Source organism: Eulemur rufifrons, chromosome 7 (assembly GCF_041146395.1).
Source record: "Eulemur rufifrons isolate Redbay chromosome 7, OSU_ERuf_1, whole genome shotgun sequence".
Lineage (NCBI taxonomy): Eukaryota > Metazoa > Chordata > Mammalia > Primates > Lemuridae > Eulemur > Eulemur rufifrons.
In genome coordinates, this window is record NC_090989.1 from 269,934,146 (window position 1) to 269,952,935 (window position 18,790).

Below are 18,790 nucleotides of genomic sequence, written 5' to 3' on the forward strand. Positions count from 1 at the left end.
AGGGAGAAGTAGGACAGCTGAGTGGAGCTTCTTACCAAGCAGCCCGTGTGGAAGGCTGGTAATGCGGAGAGGGTGACTGTGATAACCAGAAAAATAAACGAAATCAACATCGATAAGGAAAGCATAGATTCAAACACAGGGAAAACTTGAATTCAAGCATAAACATGGGGCAGGATCAAAGTTAGACACGTGGGTAGGCATGTAGAATTGCATTAGCAAATTCAGATGCAGGAGAGAGATGTCACATGTCCACATCCTTTGGATGTTTGCACAATTTCCTGGCAATTCTCATTGGTCCACAGGCCCCAGCTGAGAAAAAAGTCTTATGAGTGTGGAGAAAATGAAGATTTTAGCTTCAGTGGGGTGAGTTTAATTAGAACTGTTATTAGTTTGTTGTGCAAGAAAGCTCATTAGAAACCCATTAGAGCTCTCAAAAGTGTTGGACATTTTTAATAATTACATTTCTTCTGAATCCTCCATGGATTTCTTGATGCAGTCTGAGCATTGGATCTATTACGGGGCTTAGGGAATGATGGCTTCCAGTTCACTTGTCATTTGAGTCCAGGGCCAGATACCTACAGCTCATGTCCCAGATGTAGTTGAAAAGAAGAAAGGAACCTCAGAGGTCAGGCAGGTGCTTTGACATGTATTATTTTACACCACAACAGCCAGAGGAACCAGAGGATAAGAGACCTCAAGTAGCTTACACAAGGTTACACAGATAGTTAGTGGTGGCATCGGCATTCAAACCCCAGCTAGTCTGACACCAAAGCCCGTACTCTTTCCAGGGCCCCATGCTGCCCACAATAATGGGATCTCTTTTGTAAGAGAAGGGATTTCTCACTTCAGTTTGGCAACCTACGATTTGGGGAAGGGAGAGAAGGAGGGGGCAGGATAGCAGAGGAAGAGGAGAAAGAATCATTCCACACCAGTTTCAGACTCCAAGATCACTCCCCAGCTGTCAGTTGAGCCCATAGTCACTGTAGAGTTTTATTAAGGAGCAAGAGTTTTAGAAGAATGAAGTGACAGATTTAAAATTAACTTGCCAAACTCTCCATCAATATTATGACAGTCCCCAAGCACCAGTTCGGCGACCCAGTGCACCAACTTGACAATATTAACGTAACTTTGTCGGAACAAAAGCTTCCCCTCTGTCTTTTCAAGAGAAGCTAATTTTGGGGAGATAGGTATTCTTCTTTCTGTCCTTTTTAGCACCCCTGTGACAAGTCCCTCCGGGCCAACCAGAGAGTGCATGTTTCATAAACCTCCATTATCCTTCTGCCTCCCTGGGGACTGCCACCCACGTGGGATGCTTAAGTTAATCAGAGAGGTGCTTCTCCCATTTAGGGACACACCAGATGAATGAATGAATGAAGACCAGGAATGAATGAAGACCACATGCTTGTCATTTTATAAACACTGATTTGAATTCCCTTTAGTCTTTATATTCGGAATGAAGACCCTGGTGGCTTAACAAATTATCATCTGGGGCAGTATGCTCTCTGTACCAGATCATTAGCTCACTACCATCTGTACCCCTCTTTCTCGCCATCTAACAGTCTCTTACTTGCCTTTCACATCTTAGCTTAGACATCAATTACAGAGGAACATTTACCTAGAGTCCTAAACCCCACGTGGGCTTGTCCCCTACCACTCTGACTTCCACGCCTAACACTGCAGGGGCCACTTTACAGAATGTCGCTGAATAAGCACCTTTCTTTTGTTAGTCTATGAGTTCAGTAGGTAGAGTGACTATATAATTTAGCATCTGATCCAGGCTACTTTTGTCTGGGATAAGTGCTGAACTGGAAAGGATTCGGGACAACAGGCATAAACTAGAACTGTCCCAGTCAGATTGGAATATATGATCACCCCACACATATGGGCATACATTACAATGTCAGGCCCTCTGTGTCTCCATCACCTTAAATAGTGGTTAAAATTTAGTCAGTTCAGGATATGTGTTGAATGAATGAACGAATGAATGGATGGATGGATGAACGAAATGGTTCCTTTTCTTTTAACAAATCCCATAGGCAAACGCATAAAATCTCTGACTTCCTCCCCTCCCCTCCCCCTCCCTCCCTCCTTCCTCCCTCCCTCCCTCCCTCCCTCCCTTCCTTCCTTCCTTCTCCTGCCCTCCCTCCACCTCATCCTTCCTTCCTGCCTGACTTCTAACTTGTTAACCACCTTCTATGCATTGAGCCCTGTTTGTTTTTGTCACTGGGCATGCAAATAAACATGGCTTCTGCCTTGAGAGTGAGAAGGAGAAACTGAGCATCTACTACTATACACCAGTTGCTTTAAACACTGTGTATTATATAGACAGCTGTCCAATGAGGTAGTTACTATGGTCACTTTCTACAAAAGAGGACAGAGAAGCTTAGAGAGGTAAGGTGACTCAACTATGGTCACACAGCTAATAGCAGCAGAGGTTGAATTTAATTTCAGGTCTGCCTGAGTCCAAAGCCACAGTCTCATCATTAAACTAAGCTGCTGCCTCAACTGAAATATCAAGTAGTACAGGGTGTAAACAGCTGTGGACTGAGGGAGGTTCCTCATCTGTGATCTTAGAAGCTTCTCTAATTCACAAAATCTCACATACTTGATCTATGGATTTAACAACCACAAAACAACCAACCTCTAACTTACAGCTACCATTTGGTGAGAACTTAGTTCTGCAAATGCCTTTCTAGGTCTTGGAAATTTACGGTGAAGAGTAAAAGACAGTCTTGGGTCTCAGTTCAGCAAGGGAGGTAGACATTAAATAAAGAATCATAGAAATATTAATTTAGTTTAGGATTTCACAGGTATTTCAGAGAAAAAATAGTATGAGGAGAGGACAAGATATAGGGTTTTTTTTATCATTATTTTCACAGATAAGGAAAAGGAGGCTTGGGTAGATAAATGTTCGAGACCACACTGAGCAGAGCTAGGAAGTGAACCTACATCTGCTTGACTCCAAGCCTATGTTGTGCTTCCTTTCCTCCTTTTCTCCTGAACACTTCAATCATAAAGCCACTAGTGGAACAGAGAGAGTCCCTCATCACTAGTTTTTAAGCTCTCCAAACCTCAATGTCTTTAGACGCAGAAATGGATATAACATTGGCTCTTCTCCATAAGCATGTTGTGAGGATTGAAGAAGATACGGCATTTGAAGGACTTTGCACAGTGCCTGGCCCATAGATATACATTCAATAAACAGCAATTATTATCATTATTAATATCATTAGGCAGTTTTGAGTTACTGACTGAGGTCCTTTGGTGGTCCATCACACACACAATGTCCTGTGTTGTTGGTTAACTTTAACATGGGCATGTTTTTCATGGCATTCTCCTATTCCCTACTGTCACCACCCTCGAGTCCCTCCGCCTAGCAGAGTGACACAATAGAGCAGAATGTGTGATCAACAAGGGGTGGGAGGAATGGATATTTGAGTATAAATGTGGGGCCAAACTGCCTGGATTCCAATCCTGGCTCCACCATTTACAAGCTGAATGACAATGAGAAGATGACTGAACTTCTTAGCACTTCAATGTCATCTTCTGTTAAAAATGTAGGAGGGAGGAGGGTTGATAGCACCTTGAGATCAGGCTAGAGTTTGTAAGAACTGAATGCATTTGAACAGGCTAAGCTATTCCCTAGGTTTCTCCCCTGATGTCACTGGCGCTCATCCCGTCCCCTGTGCTGGTGGCTCTTTGCCTCCTTACACTGAATCATGGGACTCAAGGAGCTGGCTTTCCTCTTCTCTATCTACTCCCTAGTGAGTTTGTTTCCTCTCCCTTTTTAAATATCATCTATATGCTAAATAACCTGCAATGTACATTTCAAGTCATGTTTCTCTTCTGGACTGGTATATCCTGCCGGCTACCTGACATCACCATGAGAATATATATTAGACATAACCAGATGGTGGGTACCGAAGCCGGGGGGGTTCATTACACTATTGTCTACTTTTATAAATTTTTCCCAATGAAGTTCATTTTTTAACACAGTCAAAAACAAATTGCTATTTCTATTCCCCTCCCTTGTGCCTGCTCCTCCCACAGTCTTTCCTGTCTCTGACAATGGCCCATCCATCTGTCTAATTGTTCAGGCCAAAATTGGGGAGCCAACCTAGCCCTTGCGTTCTCTCCCTCATTAGTCAATTTGGTCGCCCCACCATCAGAATACACCCAGAATCTGCCCATTACTTAACATGTTGGCTCAAATTACCGTTGTCTTTCTCCAGGACGGTGGTATCCTGCTTCCATTCTGCCCACTAAAGCCAATTCTTCACACTCCAGAAGAAATGGTCCTTTTGAGACACAAGTCAGATCACAGCCCTTTCGGCTCAAACACTGGCTCCTTTCGCTTCTCCCTCAATGTAAAATCCAAAGTATTGCACTTACTGGTTCACAGGGCCCCACACAAGTTGCTCACACTCCCCCACTCAACACCCATTACCTCTTTATTTATAAACTTTTCCCTACCGCTCGCCCCTCTTCCCTTATGTTCCACCACCTGGGTTCCTTTCTGTTCACGGAACATGCCAAGGGCTTTGCACTTGCTCTGCCCTCTACCAGGAAGCTGTTCCCTGGACATGCGCACAGCTCATTGCCTTGCTTGTTGATCTTTGCACAAATGTCATGTTATCGGAGAAGCCTTCCTTGTCCAGCCTGTATAAAATAGAATCCCCTGCCCAGGACCCTCTAATACTTAATCTGCTTTCCTCCATAGTATTTACACCGGACAGAGTATATACTTATTTCTTAATTGTCTGTTCCCCACCCTAGAATAAAACTCTTAATGACAGGGTTTTTTTATGTTTTTTTTTTTTTTTTTTTTTTTTTTTTTTTTTTTTTTTTTTTTTTTTTTTTTTTTTGAGACAGAGTCTCACTTTGTTGCCCAGGCTAGAGTGAGTGCCGTGGCGTAAGCCCAGCTCACAGCAACCTCAAATTCCTGGGCTCAAGCGATCCTCGTGCCTCAGCCTCCCGAGTAGCTGGGACTACAGGCATGCGCCACTATGCCCGGCTAATTTTTCTATATATATATATTTTTAGTTGTCCATATAATTTCTTTCTATTTTTAGTAGAGACGGAGTCTCGCTCTTGCTCAGGCTGGTCTCGAACTCCTGACCTTGAGCGATCCACCCGCCTCGGCCTCCCAGAGTGCTAGGATTACAGGCGTGAGCCACCGCGCCCGGCCTTTTTTATGTTTTGTTCACTGTTGTATTCCTGGCTTCCCAGAAGAGTGAGTGGCATATAACAGGCACTCAGGAAATATTTTAGATTGAATGAAGATACAACAGTGCCTGGTGCAGGGTAAGTGTGTGTGTCCTTGTTACTCGTTACTACTACCACTTGTGTTACTTTCATTGGGATGAGGTTCCTAACATTTCTTAGCTCAGTTGTCTCACAATGACACGCAATGACACTTATTATTGATATGTGGATGCAGAAGCTGAGAAAGGTGACATTACCCCTGAAAGGCCAAACAGCCCAAGCGGTGGAGTCTCCTGCCTCCAAAGCCCTGGTCTGTCCGAGTCCCTGCAGCTCCTATTTTCCCATGGTGGCGTGGTGCTCACCAGTGGGATCCTGTGCCCTGTATCTGAATAAGCTCTGTGCTACTGTTAAGAAGCTCATAGTCTGTGGAAAGATCTTTAAGAGATATCACTAAGTTGGAGGGAGTAAAAACAGCATATTTCACCTTTTGTAAAAAAAAAAAGGAGGGGATATTTCATCTTATTTTCTTGTATTTACGTAAAGAAATACTGGAAAGACACCCAAGAAACTAATAAAAGTGGGGGGCAGGGGAAAGGAATAGTTAGAAACAGAAAAAGGAGTGATGCTCCTTACTGGGTGTTCTTAATACTATTTTTATTTTGAATTTTGCAAATTTAATGCCTGTTAAAAAATCAATTTAAAAATACATCTACCAAACTGCCACAGCCCAGAGGAGCCTAAAGAGACAAACAACTCAATGTAAGGTGGTGACCAAGATGGTCTTAACGTTCCCCTCAGTGTGACTAAACTCCATACACTTCTTCCCGACGCTAGGTCCCTGACCTCCCTTTTCTTAAAGCATTTACTTTAGAAAGTTATAATTATAAATTCTTTCTCTGCCCCTTTAAGATATAAATCTTATTAAAAGCTTCTTGTCAGTCTTACAACCTAGGACTGTCTTTCTCAATGACAGGGGAGCCCTCTCTTTGAAAGGGACACTTCAGGGAGGATAGCACCCCTACCTCCTGGTCTCTGTGGGGGGCTGGGATCCTAACTTCCAGGGGCACCAAGGAGCAAACAGATGGCCTCATCACAGAGAAATACACTTGCAACATCAGGAGTAACTCAATGTGCTGTACACATCCATTGTTCTGTCTCATCTAATGTCCACCAGTACTTTTCCTCTCACTGACCCCAGCGATTAAAAACCCTCCTGCCCTTTGTTTCAATGAATTGATTTCAGACCTCCCTCTCCTATGGCAATAGCCTTGAATAAAGTCTTCCTTGCCTGCTGAATGTTGCCCAGTGCAATTTCTGCTTTGACAGTTGTATGCTAGTGGGATCCTGGATCAGAAAAAGGACATTAGGTAAAAATTAAGGAAATCTGAGTCAAGTATGGACTTTAGTTACCAATATTAAATAACAATGTGTCCATATTGGTTCATTAATTTTAACAAATGTACCATACTAACATAAGAGGACACTAGGAGAAACTGGGTGCAGGGTACATAGGAACTATGTGTGCTATCTTTGTAATTTACCTATAAATCTACAACTGTCTAAAATAAAAATATCCTATCTGAATCTGGAGTACAGTAAGCTAAGTGAAATAAAGCAGGCACAGAAAGACAAATACTGCATGATCTCACTTATATATGGAATCTATAAAGTCAGACTCAGAGAGTAGAATGGTGGTTATGAGAGGCAGGGGCCGGAGGGGTGAGCAGTCGGGGGAATCGAGGAAAAGGGAGATGTTGGCCAAAGGGTGCCAAGTTTTAGTTAGACAAGAGGAATAAGTCGTAGTGACCTATTGCTCAGCATGGTGACCATTGTTTTGATACTAATATATATATATATTTTTATATTATTTCCAAATTGCTAAAAAAGGAGTTGTTAAATGTTGTCACCACAAGAAATGGTAAGTATGGGAGGTGACGAATACATTAATCAGCTTGGTTTAATCATTCCACGATGTGTACATATAACAAAATATCACATTGTATCCCATAAATATATGCAATTAGTATTTTTAATTCAAAATAAAATAAAATACATTTTTAAAAATCCTACCCAAGTGGAGTGTGGAAAAGACCATCTAAGTGTCAGAAAGACCCAGGTAAGCAAGGCTCTGACACTAGCTGTGTGACAGCAGGCCAGTCATCAGATCTCTTTGAGTCCCAGTTTCCTCATTTATAAAAGGACACTTACAAATCCACTAACATTATGCATTCTCAGTGGTGGCAGAAATTGTTCCTTAGTGGGCAAAAACATCTTAGATATGACAATGGCTTGTGGCCATCCAATGCTTAAACCCGACTCCACAAAACTGTACCCCTTAGTATTAGTTTCTCTCATTAGGGAGAATTCAACCTTAATTATTTTTTTCCATTGGGAGGGGAGTAATAATTTTTTAAAAAAGTTAAGAAGCACAGAGTTAGATAATATCAAAAAGAAAGAAGCATATTCTTCTCCCCTTTATACCAACGTTAGACTCAGTCTCGTTCAGCTTGAATCACCAGAAACTGGTACCTAACAAGCTCTCGATGTATTCTTATTGGTTGGATCACAAGGCTGAAGGAGATTTCCACATCCTTTGCAAATACAGAATGCCTGCATGGCCTCCAGACTTGCTTATTCCCAGTGGCTGGATCCTCACTAACTCCTAAGAAATAGTTAAGGAATTAATAGAAACTTAGAGGAGTATCCTTTGGAGTCACTTTAGTTCTCCGTGCTATAGCATCACGAGTAAGAGCAATCCTTTTAATGTCTTTCTCTCCCCTTACTCTAGAAAGCGTCTGAAAGAAACTGAAACAGCTTCAAGGTCACAGGGAACTCACAGGAGAATGGAGAACTTGACTCAGGGGTTAGTTTTTTCAAAGTCATCAGGTATACACTGAATTAACCAGCCCTGGGCTACCCAAATGCCCGCAGCTTTGACTCTGGGCTTGTGCCTATTAATTAACTGCTCACTTAATGGGCTCCTCTGAGGTTCTTACGCAACATAAAAATAAAAGCTCATTTTGGATTCTTAAAAGCCACCTTTGAGGTGTTCCACTAGATTATCATTAACAGTAATTATTCAGTGGTAATGTTACATAAAACCCCAGCCACTGCCCTTGGAGCTTTCTGTATTAATTCACGTCCAATAAACTGTCATTGTATCTTTCATTAGAATTGTTACTAAATACATTTCTATTCAGGGCATCTCCCTGAAATGAAAATATTTTTCCTAAAAAATAATTTCATTGATACACATGCGTAGGCTTACTAATGTGAGCTTAGAATAGACTTAATTTTTCATTTCTCTGGAAGGAATACAAAGAAAGTAATGCTGGTGAATTTGCATCTCATGATTTCAAGTGTGACAGGACGCACACTGCAACACAAAATTTTGGAGTAAAAGTGGTATTTCACAGATTCTTGGATTCGGGTTAGGCAAATGTCGTTAATATTCCCGCGTCTTTACAAGGCTTTTTAACCTGGCTTTTCTCATCACTTCCTCCTCCTCCTCATAATTCTCCTGTGAGGTAGGCACTATCATGTTCCCTGATTTCACAGAGAGCAAACTGAGGCTCCGAAAGGTTATCAGACAGTGCAAGGTCTTGTAGTTAGTAACGGTACCCTTACTTTGGTGCCTAAATAACCCTTCCAGGTTGATCGCCCTTCCTGGGCCCTGGCTTACTTACTTCCACCGCCCTATGCCCCACCCTCCTTACCACCCACCTTGATGTTTATGTCTGCAGAGCCTCTGTGCTCTCACCTGCCTGGAACACTCCCTCACATAGCTAACTGTTGCTCTATCCTACAGGTCTCAGCCAGCACCTCTTCCAGGAAGTCTTCCCAGCTGCTCACCCACACCAAGGTGGGGCCAGATGCCTCCACTATGTTCCTTAAGCCCCCTCTCCCTCCTGCCATCATGATGCACAGTGCAGTGCAAAATGCACTTGTTCAGTGGTCTACCTGCGTATGCTTAGGGACCTTGACTGCTTTTCTCATCTTTTCATCTCCAGAGCTTTATGTGGCCTGGTACATAACCAGTATTCAACAAAAACTTGCTAACTAACAAATGAGAACATGGAACCAGGCCAGGACTTGAACCTCTGACCTCAAATGCACTCCTTGACATCATCATTAACACATTAACTGCAATGAGAGTTGTCTTTAACTCACTCTAGTTTTGACCCCTGGGCCGTGTGCAGCATATATAAAATCTTACTTGTTGATGTTCTTATCGTTACAATTAATATTGACATTTTAATTCTAAAAACATGGATTAAATGAATAGGAGTCGAGAAATTTCATTTTTCTCTTTGTGTTTACCTTTAAATTACACATAAAGTTTTTATTCTATTTTTGTAATAAAACACTGTGGCCCCAAGGAAAAGTTTCTATATTTTTTGTGCGGCAGTCATAATGTGTTAATAAAACAACAATAACAAATGACTTCTAGGTGTGATTTCTTCCCAGAGTAAGACACCTATGCTGCCTTAGCATAACATAAATACAGTAAAATTTCAGCACTGTGGACTCCATTAATTAAGGATGTATAATGCTTGGCCAGGGGCTGGGCTGGCTCATACCTTTGGAGTGTTTATTTATAAAAGAGATTGTTAAGCACATTAGCAGAGTAAACAAGATCGTGGGGGAAATGGCAGAAGATACTTAAGAGAACAAACTACCTGGAGTCACATTGGAAGCACCCATTATGAACAAACAATCACTGTGCTAATTACAATTGCTCTGCTAATTACAATTATTGTGCTAATTACAATCTATCCTTATCTGTTCTGTAGGTTCCCTATGGACTCTTCCTTCTAAGCCCTTAGACCAGCCTGAGTTACTGCCTGCATTTGAGTGTAATGAAATTACGCTTCTTTAAAAATTATCTCTGCTTCAGATGTCTCCATGATTCAAACAGACTTCCCTCTCCTAGAAAAAGAACATAGTCAGGGATTTTGAAGCCAGAAAATTAAAAGCAAAACCAAAAAAGAGGGCAGAGGGGTGCTGTGAAGAGTAGTGAAATCGACCTTGTTGCTTTTGTTGTTTTAGCACCTTTTGCAGACTAAAGACATATTTTTAGTTTAGCTGGGAACATTCAAAATATGCTATGAACAATTTGCTTTCCTCATAAAATGACCATGTTTGGTATATTTAGGGATGTGGACATTGAGAATGAAACTTAAAAAAAAAAAAAATTAAAGCAGCTATTTTTCTTTCTTCTCATACCATAAATGGGGCAAAGATTGGAGAGGCCTTGTTTCAAACTGGATTGCAATTCCCTGCTCCCCATAAAAAAAAATAAATAAATAAAAGGCATCTTTCACTAGATCTTAATTTTACTACTTACTTTCTGTCCCCAATTAAACTAATGAGTGTTGATGGTATGAGATTTTTGTTTCAGTGTTTAAGAATAATAAAGCTTCACCCACACCAGTGTCCCCTCCCAAATGGACTTCTCAATCATTTTCCAGGACTTTGTCTTCCACCTTTGGCCTGAACCAGACACGGCTCTCTGCTGGTCTGTAGCTTTCTGCTGAGTCCGATAAAGGCTGAAATTGCAGCATGGGCACGTAGAAGAGGCTCTGACGCGGGCACTGAACCTTCACTGCAGGACTCTGGCGTCAGAAGCCTACCTTGCATAAGCGCCTCCCCGTGGGCGCAGATCTCTGAGCATCCCTGTGCCCATCCGTGAGCAGGGCGGACGGACACAGATTAACCTGCGCTACCTTACGCACCAGGGGCCTGCTGGATTGCAGGACAGGACCATCTGCTCTGGCTGTTGCAAAACTGAAACACTCTCTGCACTTGGTCACTCTGGAGAGGATCACAGGAGGGAGACTTCTTTGGGATTTCACGGAGATCTAGTGCCGCTGGCCTTGAGACTTGGTTGCTTTCAAATAGGCAAATGGAGGAACGACGATCCTTCTCCATTCTCATGCATAACCTAGGCAGCCGTGGTTCCCATTCCTGTTCAGTGTAACACCTTGCTATTCAAAGCTGGTCCTCAGACCCAGCAGCTCATTTGAAATGCAGGGTCTCAGGTCTTATTACCTGCGACCTACTGAAGCAGGACCTGTATCTTAGCAGGATCCCTTGGTGACTGACATGCACATTAGGGTTTGAGAAGCACTGGTATAATTCACGTGTATGGAGTTCTGGCTATAAGAAAAGCCCTAGTTTTACACAGTGTTTTCAGGTATAATAATGACGATGAGCTATTATTTGCCTTCCTTCTCTTAAAGGATCATACGGTTGGAGACCATACGCATGTGCGTATTCACACACCCTACATTCACACATCTTACATTATCTAGGGTCTGTGAGGTGCTTCAGAGGGCAGCCCGTGAGTTCTGGCTCCATCACTGATGGGCATTGTGACCCTGGATGCCACCCTTCACCTCTCTGGGCCTCGGTTTCCTCTTGTAAAAAGTATGAGAGTCAACCTGCTCTGTCCACATGTGCCATGGGAGAAATATCTGCCTACGCCCTGCAAAGACGGGCCTTGAAAACAATAGAAAAAATAGTTTCACAATATCAATTATGCTTAAGGTATTGGGAAATGGAGCAGAGGACGTGATGTGGTGATAATGGGGGAAGGACATCGGGAAAGGGAGGAGGTGAGCATGACTGATCAGCAGCCCAGCAAGGCTTCCTGGTTAAGCTTCGTTCCGTTGGAATAACACCACCTCTCCCATCGGTCAAGTGCCACTTCTATGCTGATTGTTAAATATTTTTAATGTCCCCCTAGAGGTGACATTAAAGAATGGCCAAAGGTGAGACAGCAGGAAATGGCGGAACAGTATCAGAAACGCATAGAAGTGTAGAGTAGAATAGGGAGTTGCCAGGGACTGCGGGAGCGGTGGGGGGGGGGGGGGGGGAGGGTGGATGGGAAGGTGATGGTTGAAGGGTACGGACTTTTAGTTTTCTAGATGAATAAGTTCTGGAGATCTATACAGCCTAGTGCCTACAGCCAACAGTACTGTACTGTACATTTAAAATTTGCTAAGAGGGTAGGTATCACGTTAAGTGTTCTTACCACAAAAAGTAAGACGTAAAGGGGGTGGGGGAAAACTTTGGGAGGTAATGGATGTATCTGTGGCCTTGACAGTGGTCATGGTCTCACTGGCACATACTTGCCCCAAACTAATAGATTCATATACATAAACATAGAGCTTTTTAATATGTAAATCTTGCCTCAATAAACTGATTTCAAAAAAGAAGAAATCAGCTTTCTGATTCCAGGCCCTATGGTACACCCGACATTGGCCTTGATTCCTATAGAAGATGTCAAGAAACCTTGGAAAAACGGAGTCAGAAGAGAGAAGAGATTTTTCTGCAGCAGCTGAGGAGTCAGAACGCCAGGGACAACCAGTCCTTGGCTCCTCCGATCCAGCCTCCAGCTGCTCTTCTCAGTCCACTTCCAAAGTCTCGCCAACGATCCCCAGAGAAGGTGGCAAATGGCTGGAATATTATGGAATATTACTCCACAGAGAGGTTGGGAATGGCCTTGGAAATCAGAAGACGATGCCTCTTTTTAATTAATAATCTCTCCGCTACCAGCCTCTGTTGCTTTCTCTCGTTACAATGAGATCATGGTCTGCTACAAAGCACCGAGGCCTGAGAGTACAGAAACACAGCTCCCTGCCCTGGTTCTGCCATTGATTCTCTATGGGATCACTGCATTGGTGCTCCTGTACAGCGTCAGGGTTGGTCCTATGTCTCCACGCTTTCAGAGTGCGGACCGACAGACTGGGCGGGGGTAGGAGAGAGGCCTGGCTTATTCATTGATTAGTTATATGATTTTAGGCAATTAACTTAAACACAGAGCCTCAGGTAGTCCATCTACAAAATGGGAGAGTTTGTACAAACTGTTCTCCAAGGCTCTTCCAGCTATAAAATCTATGGATCCTCAGTAATCGAATGAAGGAAATTGATAAGACAATAGAAGGTTATAGTACAGTTTTCAGAGGTGGCAATATGCAGTGGGAGAATGCTGACTGCTAAATGGGCTTTGGTGTTAGATCCCAATGCTACAACTTCTCCAGCTGTTTGCCTGTTAGGCTGGTTAGCCTAACCTCTCTGTGCTTCAGTGCAGTAGGTGGTACTGACGCTCCACACGCAAGGTCTGCTTCTCAGCATGTGATAGAATTGCATGTCTCTGCCCCACCCCTGGAGGTGGCCAGGGGCCTTGATCTGACCAGTGAAATGTAAGCAGAATGTCAGTGTTGGGAGGAAATGATGACAGCCAAGTATGTTTTCCACTGTAACAGTGTTCAGGGCAGCACAAAAAGATGATTCTGTCAGTGCAGATTCCCAAATACCAGAAGGGCGGGGGCCCCTGCCATTCTGCGAGAGTGCTGTGGTATGATCAACACACAAACACCTTTGTGTCAAGCCATTGAGGTTTTGAAGTTGTTTGTTCCCAAGGCACAAATGCATTCTGATGGACATATTCATTTCCTGTTTTTGTAAAGCCAAGTTGTTAATGGCCCCTTTGCAATACATATAGAAAGGTCAAATGAGTAAACATATAAAGCATATGGTATAGCACCAGACACATAAAAGATGCACACAAAGTTAAAGAGGGAAAAAGGGAAAGAGGAGGGTAGGGAGGGAAAGGGAGAATCCGGAAGCGGCATGCACAACTGACGCTCACCCGGAAAGGCACTAGAAACCCCACCCCAGCCAGAACAGCTTTGGAGGCTACTTTATAAGAACTGACTCAGTATTCTCAGCTGGGGAACAAGTGGGTGCCACTAACGAAAACCAGCTCTTCTCAAAACCTGAAGAGAGCCCTTCTGTCTCACCAGGCGTGGGTGGTGGGTGCTGAATCCCAAAATCCCACGTCTTACCCAAAACTATCCTCTTATGCTACACAATATGCACATCTAATAAGCAGACCAGATTGGAAAGTGCCTTTCTAGTAAATCTCTCACGAGCTCCTCAAGCTCTTTCTACGTCATTCTTGAAGGCCAATAAGCAAATGTCTGCTGCTGGAAGAACTGTCTTATTTTTGATGAGGCTTTTTGCAACATCTGCCATTGTAACTTGCTCAGCCCCTCTTCCCAAGCAACTTCTCCTTACTGCCGTTTCTGAGATTCCAGGCTCAATAATAGTTCTTGACTGATGTTCGCCTAAATCCCTGCAATCTATAACCAAAGCTGACCTTTCTTCCTTACAGGATAATGCAGGATGGATGAGGATGGTGGGGAGTAAAACAAACAGACAGATACTGAACACCACCAACCTCTGGCGAGTTTATCTGACTCCGACAATCTGCCCATTCCCACACTGATCGAGAGCTATGGGAAGGGGATTCTGACGGTGACCCTGCACAGGTCATTAAGATCAAAACTGTGCACCAAAAGGGATTAGAAGCAGCAAAGGGTCTGCGGGGAATTTGGATGTGAAATCATTAGCTCTGCACATTTCCCTAGAACTTGACATTGTGCCAAAGGCTCTTTAGTCCACTTATGTCTCTTTGAACATGATTCCTAATCCCAGGATCATTCCCAGTAGCACCTATTCTTTTAAAGCAAACCTCATTCCTCCCTGGGAATAAACTATATTTTACTTTCGTATGAACTCCATGTCATTCTTTCTCTATTCCTTCAATTCTCCCATTTTTCACAGCTTCCCTGTTCCTCCACCTTTTGCCATCTATCTCCTTGTCTCTTTGGTCCTGTTCACTGCTCTACGTCTCTCTTATTCTTCCTGCTCTTGCTGTTCCCTCCTTCTGCGACTCAGACTCTTCTCAGACTCTTCTTTCCTGGAGGCACTTTTGTCTCTCTCTGCATGGCCCTGCTTTGTCTCTCTGCTTCTCCTTGTCACTCTCGCCCTGTCTCTACCTTTCCACGTGAGTCTCTTAGTGTGAACCATGCTTAACCTTTGCACATGGTGCATAACCCTTGGGAGGGTTGAGGGTCCTAAACACCTCCACATGCTCATCCTCCAGAGACAAGGCTGCAGCCTACCTGTGGCAACCTAAAGAGGTGGCCTCCCAGGCGGTGGCCTTTGTCCAAGATCCCTCCTTAGTTAGGAATTTGGCATCCCCCCACCCCATGGTGCTTGGGTCCTTCTTCTCTGTTGAGAACAGGGATGGAACACGTGGTTCTCCTCACCACATGCTAATATGGGATATGAAGAAGATGCATACATCCCTTATTGCAGAATCAGAAACCAGGGGAGCACTGGGTTGGGAGTCAGAAGCTCAAACTTTCAGTCTGAGAGGAGTTCTAAATTGCTGTGAGCATTGATCAAGTTGTATCCTTTCCTGAGCCTCAGTTTCTCCATCGGTACTACAAGGGGTGAGGTGAGGTCTGAACTAGATAATCTTCAAGAGCCTGTCTAGGTCGCAGAGTTTAAATTTTGAAGCTTTTTGTAAAGTAGAAATCCAGGTTGCTGTTTCAGAGATTCAAGAGAGGAACTGAAAATACATGTCAGCAGTTGCTAGGGGTTGGGGGTGACCTGGGCAGAGGCAGGAGGAGGACAAAGCAGAGCGACAGCTGTCACACAGGGGACTCCAGAGGGTAGAGGTGTTGATATCCCAGGCCAGGCGGTTGTCAGGGAATGAGGCACATGGTGAGGCGGCTGGTGGCAGTGCCTGCTGGCTACTTCCTAGTGCCTGACCAGAGTTTACTTGGAGGAGGGTGGGAAGGAAGTAGGAAGAAGTGAAAAATGACAACTGTCTTTGATGCTGAAAAACATGCAGGCTTTCTAGAACTTGGAGGACAAAGGCGCTCCATCCTGCTCCAGCCTCCTCTCTGTCTAGAACTCAGGAAGGGAGACTTGAAAAAGATAAATTTAGACTCATTAGAAGTGGCTTCTCTTCCCACCGTGGGGAGTCCACTGACTTAGCATGGCTCCAAGAGATGGCATGGTCTGGGGATAAAAATAATTGCACAAAAAGTTTAGCTGAAGCCAAGGATGAGAGAGTTTAAACGGAATGGATTGTCTTAATAGAGTAGTAGTCTGGAGAGTTCCCTAAATCTTCAGGCTGGTATCAAAAGAGAAAAGCCTTGTGTGTTCGCTATACTCCCCTCCACGAGCAAACCAGAGCATGCACAGGCCCTGGCTATTCGGAGACAACCCAACGTTGAGAGGTTGGGAACAAAGAACAGAGTGTTTGAGGCAGAAGGATGACTTCAGAAGGGGCTAAAAGTCTGTCTGAGACTGGATCCTCCCAGGCCAGCCTTCAAGGTGCCATGCTCTGTCTTACTGACCGGTCTGTCGGCAGTGGGAAGACCAGCATCCCACACGATCAAGAGGCCGGAGCACACGGGCTAGCCCTGAAATGACCTGCTTTGGGACCAAGTCCTATCCATGTAAAAGGAGCATCCAGGATGTCATGAAGTCCCTTCAAGGATCCAGCATCTCTTTACCCATGCGGATCCTACTTGTGGACCAAGCTAATCTTCCCACAGGAGAATGGGAACTGGCACCCCGGATCACTTATCACAAGCTTGCCACTCTGTGAGTTGCAGTAGAAATCATACTACATAAACCATGCAGGGTGCCTATCACGGCTGCTAGCATCTGAGAAAACACCCTGTTTTAAAGGTGAGGCAATGAGATTATGCTGATCATGGGTGGGGCTGAGATTTGAAGCCAGGTGTGTCTGGAGGTCTGCTGACTCCCACTACTGCTTATCCATATGTCTGGGCCTTTGCGGGTTCCTTTCTGAACAGGAAAATGCCCTCATAGCTTTTATCCCTCCCAGGAGGCACCATTCTCTGCTATCGCTTCAAACTCCAGTTCACAAGACTTGTCCTCTGAGAAGTGCTTTATCTTTCCTTCTGATTCTTTTCAAAAGGCTTCACGTGGGAATTCTATGGGAACCACTGGCATTCTTTGGAACACTGCTTTGCACATTAAAATTTTCCTATTTTTTTTCCCAACTGTGTGTGTCATCTTTTAAGCTTTTAAATTCCTTCCTCGAAGATTATTTTTTTTCTTTTGGATTCCAAGCAGCATTATTCTATTCATCATCGTGCTCAAGACAGTTTCATAGACAATTAAAATTACAGAAAACTAGTATTGCAGAATCTCAGCATTGAGCAGCAGTTTATCCAGACTGTCCTTAAATTTCCCCCAGAGCTTTTCCAACAAAGTAGCATTCAGCCTCTGCTCGAGCATCTGATTTGTGGAAATCAGATCTCCAGATACACCTGGCTTCAAATTCCCTTTACTGGGACTCAGAGGACCTCACTTTGCCAATAAATCACCGTGTGGCAGCCCTGCCACTTTTATCACACTTGGATCCTCTCAGCCTTACCCTTCACTTGAGACTGCTCACTGCTCACCGCCTCGGCTGCATCTCCCACCGTTCTCCCCTTACTGCCCACGCAGTTCGACCACACCAGACCCCTTCAAGTCTTGAAATCAACCATTTGTCTCTGCTTGAAACCTTTTCAATGCTAACTCCTACTCATCTTCCAGGTATTAGCTAAATAACACTGCATTTGGAAAAGCAGACTCCAAAGCCTTTCTACTGCTACCTAATCCAATAGCTGCACCCCACTACCACTCTGCTCCAGCTTAACTCGATCCCACTGTTAATTGCTTTCCTGGAACCCCATATTCAGCTTCATTAACTAAACACATAAGATCCAGCCCCCAACTATACCTACATGTCAGAGGGTCTAGGGCTATTTTTAATCTCATTTTCTGTTTTATCCCCAATAAACGGCATGGTACCTAGGACATAGAGGGTGCTCAACTAACACGTGATGACCACAAAGATGGATGGTTTTAGAGAATCCACACCTCTGTCTCATTTCTAAAATGGGAGGTAAGGGCGTCTGCTGAATTGGAAGACAAAAGCAAGGCTTTAGAGTCCACCAGACTTGCATGTGGTTCCTGACTCTACCTCTTACTAGATGATGAGCTTGAGAAAGTCACCTGACCTCTCTGGTGCTGAATTTTCAATTGTAAAATGAAGGTCATGATACCTTGAAGGGTTCTAACAATGAAGGTAAAATGGCAATATCCTGGCTCCCTCACTTCCTAGAAGGGGGTCTTTGGAAAGTTACTTTAAATTTCTGTTTCTCTTCTGTATAAAGGGGACGATAATAGCCCCTGTCTCACAGGGCGGTGGTGAGGATTATGTAAGCTAATAAATGGAAAGAATCTTAGGATACTCTTGGCCATTATTATTGTTATATTATTATTACTAGTAGTAATAAAGAGGTTGAAAAAGTAATTCTTAATAAATGGCAACCACTGTATTATCACTCCTACTATAATTATCACTACTATTAATAAGATGATGAGATGGAGACAATGATTACTATAATGTTTCTTACTAGTTCTGACTTTTATTACTATGACTTCAAAGGATAAGGAGAACCTTGCTTTGTGATAATATCCTATACCTTTTCCATGTAAAACTGTCTAAAAATATAGCTTTCCTTTTTTTTTTTTTTAAGAGAATCCTTTCATATACATGGAGCAAGTTTTCTCACTCTACTATTTGATGCTTCTTCAGCTTTTGAAGCATGAATAAGTTCCACCCAAAGTCTCTCTTTTCTGAGCACAATAGCTCCAGTTTCTTCAACTGTCCAAGGACCTTTCACCGTGAGCCTGC

The 18,790-nt window shown here is 43.5% G+C and overlaps 1 protein-coding gene across 3 annotated transcripts in view; it reads right to left on the minus strand.

Annotated features, from left to right (window-relative positions):
* ASTN2 (astrotactin 2) overlaps positions 1-18,790 on the minus strand; it is an 824,356-nt gene that overhangs the window by 269,290 nt on the left and 536,276 nt on the right. The gene's annotated exons all lie outside the window — the stretch shown is intronic.